This window comes from Sinocyclocheilus rhinocerous, unplaced genomic scaffold, assembly GCF_001515625.1.
Source record: "Sinocyclocheilus rhinocerous isolate Xijiao unplaced genomic scaffold, SAMN03320098_v1.1 scaffold2799, whole genome shotgun sequence".
In the NCBI taxonomy this organism is placed as follows: Eukaryota; Metazoa; Chordata; class Actinopteri; order Cypriniformes; family Cyprinidae; genus Sinocyclocheilus; species Sinocyclocheilus rhinocerous.
In genome coordinates this window covers 2,446-15,183 of record NW_015654514.1, presented here as the reverse complement: position 1 = coordinate 15,183, position 12,738 = coordinate 2,446, and the positions used below count along the sequence as shown (strand labels likewise).

The window sequence follows — 12,738 nt, the reverse complement described above, 5'->3', positions numbered from 1 at the left end:
TGGGGGATATCATATTCATAAATTAGTTTCAAAGAACCCAATTTTTAACTTTTAAGACATTACTGTTGTGATTAGTAATTAATTGGTTATTCTTTATTAACTGGTCATAGTTTGCAAGTAGTTCTCAATGAGGATATTTTTATTTAATAATTATCAAATATCTAATAAGGAACTACCTTTGTCCTAAATTTGCTACTACTTACTGCTTAGTTAATCTTGCTTCTCTATTAGTTAATAGTATTAAGTTAAGTGTTAATGTAGTACTACCTATTACTTCCTGCATAGTTACTTGTTAACAACGGACCATTATTCTAAAGTGTTACCAGAATTGCAAAACCCCCCAACACTTCCCGGGCTCCGTACCCACTAGCTTTTACTACAACGTTTATAAAAATAATTTATTTGAATGAATGATTGGACATAGTTTACGCTTTTTTGCACTGTGGCTGGAATTTGCTGACGGTCCCTTAAGCGATTATCCAGAGAATATCGAAACTAAAATTAACAGTATTGCGCTATAAAAGCGACCGTATCAAACTTAATATGCCGAAGATACATCTCAAATGAAAACTAAAATAAAACCACAGCAGCAATAGGCCTACTTGATATCTGGCGTATTTTGTTTATTATTAATTGCCATTGAGCCCCAACCCATTCTAAATGTTTTCAGCAGAGCAAATTATTATATTTAGTCAAAATGTACTTGTAATGGTTTGACAAAATTTATATTTTTAGAAAATGCTGAATTTGTTTTACATAACTGACTGAATGTGATGTACTTCCACCCACATCTGTAGATCATTCTAAAAGATGGCTATGGACGGGGGTCAAGAGAAGTCTTCCTCTGCTCTGCATTATAATATTGTCTTACTGGGAAAAACCGGAGTCGGGAAAAGTGCTACTGGAAACACCATCCTGGGAAGAAAAGCTTTCGTTTCAAAGTTAAGTTTTAAAACTGTAACACAAGAAGTTAAATATGAAAGAATTACCAAAGATGGAGTGAATCTTACAATTTATGACACACCAGGATTATTTGACCCAGAAAATGAGATGAGCCCTGAAGAGATGTTTACGAGATATCAGAGGCTTCCAGAGTTAGATACACCAGACCCGCTTGTGATTCTGCTGGTGATCAGACTTGACAGATTCACTGCAGAAGAGAAAAGCACTATTGAGATGATCAAAGATTATTTGACAGACTGGCTCAAAGCACACCTGGATCATTTTCACCCGAGGAGATGAGCTGGAGAGAGGAGGTCAAACCATAGAGGATTTAATAGAAGAATCAGAGGATCTCAAAAAAGTTGTCCAGACATTTGACAACAGATACTTTGTCTTTAACAATGTCACACAACATCCTGAACATTATGAAGTGAAAAAACTGATTGAAGCCATTAGAAATGTTCAGCCTCAGACATATAAGTAGTGTTAAGTAGTGCTGAGATTTATTACTGATTGTAAATTTTCAACTCATCATTGTGATTTATATGAAAGAGTTGCATGGCCTTCCTTGAGAATACGGAGAAAAATGCACTGGCATTTGTTGATATATAAGGCAATTTTGGGTTATTAAGTAAGTATCTCTGTTGTTTTATACAAAGGACTTTAATTGGAAATCATTCATTGCGTTCTCAATCAATTTACAATTTCTGTACACCTTTTGTCAGAACTGAGCTTGGTAAAACCTCTTTTAAATATGCTGCAGCCTCAGATTGGAATCTTCTTCAAAAGGAGATGAAGTTACAAAACTTGGTGTCTTATAATTATTTTAAGTCTTTATTATGTAATCTTGAGAGCAACTTAATAGTGTGTAATTGTTTTTAACTGGTTATATGTTGGTTTTGTAATGTATGATGTAACTACGTTGTTTATTTGTATATGCAAACTCGGCTGCCTATCTTGACCAGGACACCATTTTCCTGGAAAAGAGATTTTAATCTCAGTGAGTCTCTTTCTGGTTAAATAAATAAATGAAATGAAAATGAAGTTAAATAATTGCTTAGTGTTATTGCTTCTGTTTATGGACATTTTCAAACCTGGCCTTTAGCATAAAAGCATATAAACTCTGTTAGTGAAATTAATTTATTCATAAATCCTATTATGAGAGAAAGCAGCAGCTACAGTAGCTAATTTTACCAGGATTATTTTCTTCTTTTCCTTTGCTGAACAGCTCCAGACACAGAAGCTTTTCTACAGAGAAAGTCACCAGCGGAGCATGAAATCAGCACCAATGAGAGAAGGTTACTACTTCTGGGGAAGACCGGCTCTGGAAAGAGTGCAACAGGGAACACCATACTGAGAAAAAATCTGTTTAAATCTGAGCGCAGCTTTAGCTCAGTAACAAAACAGTGTGAAATTCATAGATCAGATGTCTCACTTACAGGGAGATTCAAACAGGAAGATGAAAATGACATTAAAAATATTGAAAGAATTTATGGAAAAGAAGTAGCAAAGTACATAATCCCTATATGCACCCACAGTGATCAGTTAGAGGGAAAGAGTGTGGACAATCTCATCAGAGAGAATGAAACGCTTAGTAGTTTTGTTCAGCAGTGTGGAGGAAGATACCACATAATGAACAATAAAGACATAAGAAACAGAAAGCAGGTGAATGATCTGCTGAAGAAGATTGACACAATGATAGAGCAGAATGGAGGGTACTACACAAATGAGATGTTTCAGTATAATCAAGACATGATGAGGAAGGAGAGGAAATATTAAGAGAATGTGGAAGAAAGCTAAAGAAGTCTTTCAAAAATTCAAGTGTCATTTTATTGCTAAAGCTCAAATGTTACTTTCATTAGCTAAAAGGATTATTCGATTTATAAGTAATGTGAAAGTGACGTGTTCTACAGGAGATAAAACCTTTGTCATTCCAATGAAACACAAAAGTCAGTCTAACAGGAAGCTCAAGAACTAATAAATGAATGTCAGTGAGTTTGTTTTGTTTGTTTTGTTTCAGTCTTGATTTCAGTCAGTGCATCAAAACTGATAATGTACTGACATTTTATGAAATTCTGAACAACCTGAAGCAAATCTATAAGCATGGATCATAATGACTTTTGAACAGTCTGTGAAGTTGATGTATGATTCATCTAAACGTATAAAACTGGAATGTTGATGTAAATAGTTACTTTAAATGTGAACATTTTAAAGTGATCTGCTGTCTTTGGTTTTAGGAATAAGAACTAATAATCCTTGACTTATAGTTCATATATTAAAGTATTTGTCTCAATACATTCCTTTAAAGCATTAAACAGGCGTGTATGCATTTCACATCATCAGTTTAGTTGACTGTTTATGTACTATTTGCCACGATGATGCTGAGAGTGTTTTGTGATGTGATTAGCCTGCATACGAACTCATTTGTATTTCATTTTTTATATATCAAAATCTTACTGAATATTTTAACCATCCTTTCTTGTCAAGTCTGTTGTCTTTTTGTGTGTTTTATTCAGCAATGTGATGAAATGTTCTGATTAATACTGCACATATGCAATTTTTTTTTGAGATGTCATATGCTGACACTTCCAGTTATTTTCCTAAATATACACACTCTTGTAATTTTGTTGAAATTAGATAATTGTTAAAAAAAAGAAAGAAAAGAAAACAGGTTCAATGAAATGAGTAAGCCTCCACCTGCTCTCTGAGTGATTCCACATGAATGCATTCACACCTAATGGAAGTCCCTGTTGCTTTAATGAGATCTAAGAAATATTCTAGGGCCTTAATGTCCTTTAATTTGTCACTGTATTAATTTATTATCATATTAAAGCATTTTTTCCATTATTTTATTTGTTGGATGTGTTCATCCTTACAAACCTTTGCCGGGAAAACTCTCACTCAGTTTCGAAACCAATACACCTTTGATGGCCCATTTTCCATTGACAGCCAGTCAAAAGCTGTATTCTGATTAATAATTGTGTTGGCAACCAATATATAATATGAATGTATTTCACTACAGTACAAGTGCTATTAAAGCATGCTTTCACATATCTGTGATAGTTATAACTCTTCTCCAACTGGAAAGCATGACAATTTTGACTTTGACAACAAAAATAGGCTTGCCACGAAGACCTGAAGGCAACACAGGGAAAGATAAACTGCTCTTAGAGTAAACAGAAGAATGTGGGCAGAACGCAAAGGAGATCATGAGAGACTACAGAGAGAATGAAGAGATTCATGCTGTGTAGAATACAAGTAAAATAAAGAAAGAAATGCTGTGAACATTTGCCAGTTATAAAGAACCATTATACATAACTGATTAAACATTAGGTGACATCTGGGTTCAAATTAACCTACGTCTATAGGCTACAATAAAAGTCCTGGTTCACTTGGTAATTTGGCAAGAGTGGGTAAACTGGAAATGTGTAAAGATTATGCACTAGGAAGTGATTTTAAGTACATTTTCATTTTATTCCAATAAGTAATTTCATTAACTCCTAACCCTAACACAAAGTCATGTTCCATGGAGTACAACAGTACTGTTTCTATGTGATGTTCACTGATTTTCCTATGCAGCCACTAGGGATCAGTGTTGTCATGTTATTGTCACTGTATCATTCTTTTAGCGTTTTTGATCATGAATTTTCTGTTCGTACCCTGATGTTATTCTTCCCTGTAGAAAGTGTCACCCTTTGATATGCGGACTCTTCCAGTCCTGTCATTCATCATAAAATAGACTTCTTAAACTCTCCACCTGGAGTTTGCAAAGATATGCAGAAGAGAGTAAGTGGGTGATAATGGAGAGGAGTTTGTGCTGCTATTATAAATAGTTTGATGAAGTACATTCAGGACTGTAGCTGGTGGTTGCGGGGGCCAGGTGCAGGTGGGCCCTGTTTGAAGTTGTGTAAATAGGCTAGCACAAATAAATACAGTATATAGAACAAAGATACAAATTAAACAATGATTTAACTTCTTTCAAGTTTGTAGGTGTTCAGGTGTGGAAACAGAATAATCAAGTGTAAAATAGCACTGCATAGTTGTCACTGTATAAATTAAATATAGATCAATTCTTGTTAAAAGTACTAAATTAATTCAGTAAAGAGCAGTGAGTGATTTTCTCTCTTGACACTTTTTTTTTGATTGACATTAAGGACACAGACAGCAACTGGTAAATAAGGCATACTGTATATACCTTGCCTTAACCTTACTTTCACCGGCGCCGTTCGGCACATAGGGAGACAAGCGTTCTCCAACGGCTTCGATATGCGGCCGTGACTTCAGCCTCGTCCCATGGAAATGTCGAATGCTCGCAGATCTTCCATAAAAGTTCTTCGGCAGGTAATTTTTGCGCATCCTTGTTTTCGCTTGCCGTTAGAAGGACAATATAAAATAGGTACTGATAGAAGGGTAATACCCCACCAGTTATCACACTTGGAGAGATCACCTTTTTTTGGGAGCGTGATGATCATACCTCGTTTCCATGCATTGAGCAAATCTGTCAGGGCATCGACAAGGCACTGGTCACCAGATTTAAGTAGTTAAGGCGGGATCTCGTCCAAGCCTGCAGCCTTGCCATTCTTGAGTGCCCGGATCACATTTTTTGTCTCAGCTGCTGTGATCGTGTCAAGGTTTACTGGCAGATCGGATATAGGGTTTAGAAGGCTGGGATCGAATGCTGTGGTTGGTGCTGGCTGGTTTAGGACCTCCTTGAAGTGCTCAACCCACTGACACCAGAGGGGACATTGCGATGTCTTCTGAGTCGTAAACAAGTCCACCTGAGCCTGGCCAAAAATACTCCATATCTGCTTGACCACCTCTGGGTGAAGCGTCCATTCCCCGGGCCTCGGCCCCTGCCTCGACAGGATGTCTGCTACCACATTGAGATGCCCAGGAATGTGCATTGCTCTCAGCGAGAGGAGTCTCTCCTGGGACCACACAAGGATCTGGTGTGCCAATTTGTATAAACAACGGGGTGAAGCATCCATTCCCCGGGCCTCGGCCCCTTCCTCGACAGGATGTCTGCTACCACATTGAGATGCCCAGGAATGTGCACTGCTCTCAGCGAGAGGAGTCTCTCCTGGGACCACACAAGGATCTGGTGTGCCAATTTGTATAAACAACGTGAGCGCAGACCTCCCTGGTGGTTTATGTATGAGACCACCGCTGTGTTGTCGGTGCGCACCAACACATGGTGACCTCTCAGGTCTGGGAGAAAGTGTTTCAATGCTTGAAATACGGCCAGCATCTCATATGATATGATATGCCAAGTCAGATGGCGACCACTCCACAGACCGCAAGTACGGGGTGAGAGTGCAAGGCCGAAAGGAAGAACACGATATTGGTACGCTTTGCCCCCAAAAACGAACCTCAGGAACTTCCTGTGATGAGGAAGGATGGAGATATGGAAATACGCGTCTTTCAGATCGATCGTGACAAACCAGTCCTCGGACCTGATCTGAGACACGTCCTGTTTGATAGTGAGCATCTTGAACTTTAGTCGCATGACTGAGTGATTCAACTGACGCAGATCTAAAATCGGACGCAACCCCCCATCCTTCTTCGGTACAATGAAGTACCGGCTGTAGAACCCGGAGTCTGTCTCGCGCGGAGGGACCACCTCGATGGCCTCCTTCCTTAAGAGAGTAACTACTTCTTGATCTAATACCAGAGCCTGCTCGGGACCCACTAGTGTGGGGGTGACCCCGTTGAATCAAGGAGGACGAGAACCGAACTGAAATGGGACGCAGCCCCCCATCCTTCTTCGGAACAATGAAGTAACGGCTGTAGAACCCGGAGTCTATCTTGTGCGGAGGGACCACCTCGATGGCCTCCTTCCTTAAGAGAGTAACTACTTCTTGTTCTAATACCAGAGCCTGCTCGGGACCCACTAGCGTGGGGGTGACCCCGTTGAATCGAGGCGGACGAGAACCGAACTGGATTCCGTAGCCTCTTTCTACAGTACGCAGGACCCATTGAGATACATTTGGCAGTAGCTTCCACGCTGCTAAATAATCTACTAAGGGAATCAGTCTCTCGAGACTGATTTCTGGTGTGCCCAGAACGGCTAGTTCGGTGCCTTGAAGCGTCTGCACGCCGACAGGGGACGACCGAACTAGCTGCTCTGGGGACCTCCGCAGAGGCCGCGAGCCTCTCAGTGCCGCTACGTTGCCGGGCGGTAACTGACAGATATGCTCGCTGGAGACCGCTGCGCCCTGGAACACCGGCAGGGTTGGCAGAACGATCTCCCGAGGGCACTGGGGGGAGATGGGCACCGTGTAATGCGGTGTGACCCTCTCTGCCCCAGAAGGGCCTGCCCTCGCTAGTCCTACACTCAAATAGTAAGGACCGTTTGGTCTAGGACCTCTTCGCCTGAAGGACGGTCCGCAGATCCGGCTTAGGCTTCGAGGCCCCCAACCCAGAGCGCTGCTTCTGCCTCCGGTCCCGACGCGGGGGAACACGGGCGGCAACGCTCTGTTTTTGCGTCTCCCTATGTGAGGAGCTGGTACGCGGTGGGGACTGCTGCCGCCCAGCAGCCCCCGGAGCTGAAATACGGTGAGGGAGGAACCGCTGAAACACCGCCGCTTGTTTACGAGCCTCCTGGTCCCTGTTGACGACTGAATTGACAGCATCGCCGAACAGGCCAGAAGGCGCAAGCAGGGCGTTGAGGAGGAAGACCCTGTCTTTCTCTTTCATATCAGACAGGGTCAACCACAAATGCCTCTCTGCTGCCACCATAGCTGCCATGGACCGCCCAATGGCGCGGGCGGTCTCTTTGGTGGCACGGAGAGAGAGATCAGCGGTTCTCCTTAACTCTGCGATATTATCAGAGCTAAGCTCCTCGCCCTCATCCAGCTCTTTAAGCAGGTCGGCCTGGTACGCCTGTAACACAGACATTGTGTGCAGACACGCACCGGCCTGACCCGCTGCCGCGTACCCCTTGCCCACCAGCGCTGATGTCGTACGCAGCGGCTTGGAGGGCAGTGCCGGAGCCTTTAATGACGATGCCATGCCCGGGGACAGATAGCTAGCTAGCGTCTGTTCAACCCGGGGCATCGCCTTATAGCCACGCTCAGTTAGCCCTGCCACATTTCCATAATAATCTGAGGCAGGGATGAATAGGCGGGCCGAAAAAGGCCTGGCCCACGACCTACGGCCCACGACCCACGCTCTGACTCGACGGAAGCGGGGCCAGCACCGGGAGGAACGCTGGCGAAGGCTCCCTCCTCAAAGAGAGCCCTCCGGGAGCGAAGCATACGCAGTGGGAGGCGCTCGCAATGCGGGCAGCCGGCCCCCTCAAGAGCCGACTCTGCATGCTTCGCTCCCAAGCAAACCACGCACAGGCTGTGTGTATCCCCACTCGTGATGTAACGTGGGCAGGGAGGAACACACAACCTATAACGTGGCTTGCACTCGCCCTTTGCATGCTTTGTCTTAGCGTGAGCCTTAGACATAGCTGCTTATTAGACTTTTCTCACAATGACACAATTTTCTCACAATGACAGACAACAATAAATATGACTGACATACACAGAGCGCTTCGCTGAATGACAGAAAGCTGACGCGGGCTCCGCCCCCTAATAATAATAATAATAATAATAATAAATCACTTATATATATATATATATATATATATATATATATATATATATAAAAATTTCTGTCCCCCTCACTTCTGAAATGATGGCTACGCCCCTGACCTCCTCTACAGGTGATAAGATGATGCAACTGCAGAAGGGTGGAGCATTTTTCATTATATAACCAAAAGTGAAAGAAAAACTGAACAACTTTGAAAAACAGTTTGACACCTGGTGAGTTCATATTTCCTGCAACAGTGTGTTTTACACAAATGTGGTGATTTGTTTACATTATATATCATTACAAACATAAGACTGTATGTATTTATGAATCATACTTATTTTCCAGAAACCATTTTCTTGGTCTTCTTGTAATCAGTCTGTATTCAGATACCATGAACATGGCGACTGGGCCTAAAACACTTCCTGGTAAGAGACGGTTTACATTGTGTAATAAAAAACAAGTGCATTGAGTTAGGTTAGTTTGGATTGTTTTATTTTTTTGGCTTGCAGTTAAATTTGTGAGTCATTTGGGTCTTCTGAGTGTCATAAATGACTGATGTTGAAGCAAATGCAGAACAATCAAGATCACCCTCACAATCACCTAAACATATATAAATTAGTAATGCAAGTAACAGCCAGTCGATAAAATTGATAATGAAAATAATCTTTCTTGTTTGATTATTGATTTGATTATTGCATTAGATCTTGTATCTTGTCAAAATATCACATATATGCACTAAACTTTATCACAAATGTGATATAAGAAATGTGTAATATAGAAATGTGTTGATTGTTGTATTTAAAATTTTTGGGTTTTTGTTAAATGTGAGCCAAAATCATCACAATTAAAAGAACCAAAGACTTAAACTACTTCAGTCTGTGTGCACTGAATTTATTTAATACACGAGTTTCACAATTTGAGTTGAATTACTGAAATAAATGAACTTTTCCACGACATTCTAATTTATTGAGATGCACCTGTATATTGCAAGAATATTTCAAGAGGTAATATACAACTGTAGATGTCTACAAAAACATCATATATTTGTTTTTATGGAATGCTATGGTATGCCGCTCAGGAAATAATTGCAATATGATGTTTGAGTATATGGTATGGAACTCTGAATATATGAAATAAAATAATGTCACTCTGAATTTATGGAATGAAATAATAAAAATTCTGAATATATGGAATGAACTTGCATATACATGGAATTAAAGTGATTTGGGATGAAAGAATGAAACTGAATGAAAGTCAGAATATATGGAATGAAATATATACATGCACAGCTGTACAGTGTGACGTACATGTCGCACATATAAGCTACCAAAAAAAAATGCATTGAATACATTTGTGCAATGAATACATTTCCTGCAGTAGCACGCATGTGATACAGTCATGTGCTACCCTTGTCTGTGTGTTATGTTCAGACTGGTTACTTGGTTACATGTGTCTTGTTCTCATTGGTTAGTTTTGTCATGTGGTCTCCTTGTCTAGTATAAAAGTTGCTCACACAAAAAGGCTGATTATTGTATAGCCATTCCTTGTTCCTAGTTTCCGTGTTTACCCTTTTAGTGCTTCCTAGTTTACCTGTGTTTTTTATCCTTGGACTGTCTCCTTGTTTTTTGATTGTTTGCTGCCTGCCCTGACCAATGCCTGTTTGTAGTGATGGGCAGAGCGAGGCCTCATGAATCACTGAAACAGTCTAAGCAAATGTGCCGTATTTGTGTCGAGGCTTCGAAGTCAAAATGTCTGACATTTTTCACATACAAATTACACTATAAATGTCACTATATCGCAAAATCTCTCTCCTCTCACAAAAACCCATGAACTGAAGATGTGTTAATTCCACTTTTATACTTTGTGGGAGTTAGGTTGAGACAGATGAGCGATTGTGTGGTTTGTTCCCGACCCTGTCAATCAAATGCAGATTCGGGTCTCGAAACACTTGTGAAACGCCCCGATGCTTTGTTTTGCAATAGTCACGTGACATGGGTGTTTCGAATTACTTCGGAGCAGTGTTTCGAAACATATGCGCTTCGTGATCTCGACACCGTGTTGAAACCTGTTTGTGGATTACTCTTTTGCCTCTGCCTTGGATTATACTGTTTGCTGGTGTTCGACCCTGCCTGTTTTGACCACGTTTGTTAAAGCCTTGCATTTGGATCCTCCAACTCCGTTGTTATGCTCTGCACGTTATAGAATAATCAGCCATATCTAGATCCAGCGGCTTTATTCAGCGATCCAGGCCAGCCATGAATCCAGCAGTACATTTAATGCATCTCATTGGCTGAGGACTTCTGACAAGATGGCACCAGTGTCCATGGCATGCCATCTGTCGTCGTGTTGTCTGCTCAGTTTTTTGGTTGCTATCGTTTTATTTATTTGTATATGTTGTCGAGGTGTCTCTGCCTTGATCGCCAAACACTTTATAATATTAGAGCTTCTAAAGATACACTGTCTGGAAGATCCATCAGACTACGGGCCTTCCACCCTTCCTGGCAGATATACCGGCGTTTTCACACCGATCACCATGCGTTATTCCTCGCAAGAAGCGTTGGAGACGAAGGGGGAAGCGCGGCGGTGTCCTGGTTAGATTCAAGGCTTACCTGGCGTCCACATCTGTGATGTGTCCTTACAACGGATGTTACGTTCCTGCTGCCCGGCGTACGCTAGAAATGAGAGGCAGGTGGCTCCGTCCTGTCTTCCCGAGCTCTACGTGGACTTCTGAGGCCAACCTGTCAACTGTGCCTTCTCCTCCTATGCAGGTTCGGCTCCGCAGCGGTGGTGTGGATTCTTCGAACCTTCGCCCGCTGAACCATGCGGCACAGTTGGCCAATGAGAATCACACTCTTCGTTTGGCTCTGATTAATGCTAGATCGCTAGCTAACAATACTTTTTTGCTAAATGATTTTTTCACTTCACGTGAGCTGGATTTCATGTTTTTGACAGAAACCTGGCCTCATGCTGGTGAGTTAATTTCTTTCTCTGAACTTCTCCCTCCCCGCTATGACTTTCTAAGCTCCCCTCGGACCACCGGTAAAGGTGGAGGGCTGGCTTCTGTATTTAGATCAGTTTTTCACTGTCGGGAGATCGTGGTGGACGCCTGCAACAGTTTTGTATTGCAGCTTTTTGAGACGAATTTTCCCGCGACTGTGTTATGTGTGGGGGTATATCGACCTACAAAGTATAATAAGTATTTTATTCAGGACTTTGCAGACTTTGTGGTGGGGATTGCAATGAAATATGATCGCTTTTTAATTAATGGTGGTTTTAACATACAGTACATGTGTGCAGTGAATCCAAACCTCAGGTTAAATATTTTCTCAGTCTAATTGATTCGTTTAATCTCACGCAGTCAGTCATTTGTCCGACCAATGAAAAAGCACAGACTTTGGACTTTGTGTTGTCGTATTGTAACGGGGTGAAGAATCACACGACAAGTAATCTCTAAAGATAAACTAAAAATCTAGTTCGAAATGATGCAGGATGCATTATGTAAATACCAGAGAGCAGTTAAATCTGCTAAAACTAAATTTTTTTCCGACCTTGTAGCCAGTAACAGCCAGTGGTGGAAAGCGTACTGAAAAAATATACTCAAGTAAAAGTACCATTACCTTCCAAAAAATGTAGTGAGAGTAGAGTAAAAGTACTTGTCCAAAAAACTACTTGAGTAAGAGTAAAAGAGTAGCCTATTTAAAAGTACTCATGAGTATTGAGTAGTGAGTACTGAGCTGTGGATTCTACCCCCTCATAATAAACACTGTACACCGCAATTGATACATTTTAAAAACGTTGTACATTCTGTAATTCACATTATCTTGTTTGTCATAAAGAATGAAGAATATATATCATCCAGCAGTTTTAATTTTGACTGACAACTCTTTAAAATACATCAAAACAGCACAGAAACTCATAGTTCAGCATCACACACCATGATATGGGTTAAAATGAGAGCCCATTTCTCTCCAAAACGGTGCCAGTTTTAGCGTTTTGCAATAAAGAAATAAGAATAACTAAACTTGATAATTTGTTACAATTTTAACATAAATGCACATTGTTCTAGAAGGATGGCATCATGCCATACCTTTTACACATTTACAATTTAATTGTTATGCTGATAATACAATTTGTAAGGGAAAATGCATTAAATAGCGAGTTATTTCTGGGGAAACTTTTTCAAAGGAAAACACACACACACACACACACACACAC

At 41.0% G+C, this 12,738-nt stretch overlaps 1 pseudogene; it reads left to right on the top strand.

Moving 5' to 3' along the window:
* Nucleotides 1-816: 816 nt before the first annotated feature.
* On the top strand, nucleotides 817-2,721 carry LOC107717464 (GTPase IMAP family member 8-like; annotated as a pseudogene).
* Nucleotides 2,722-12,738: the final 10,017 nt, after the last annotated feature.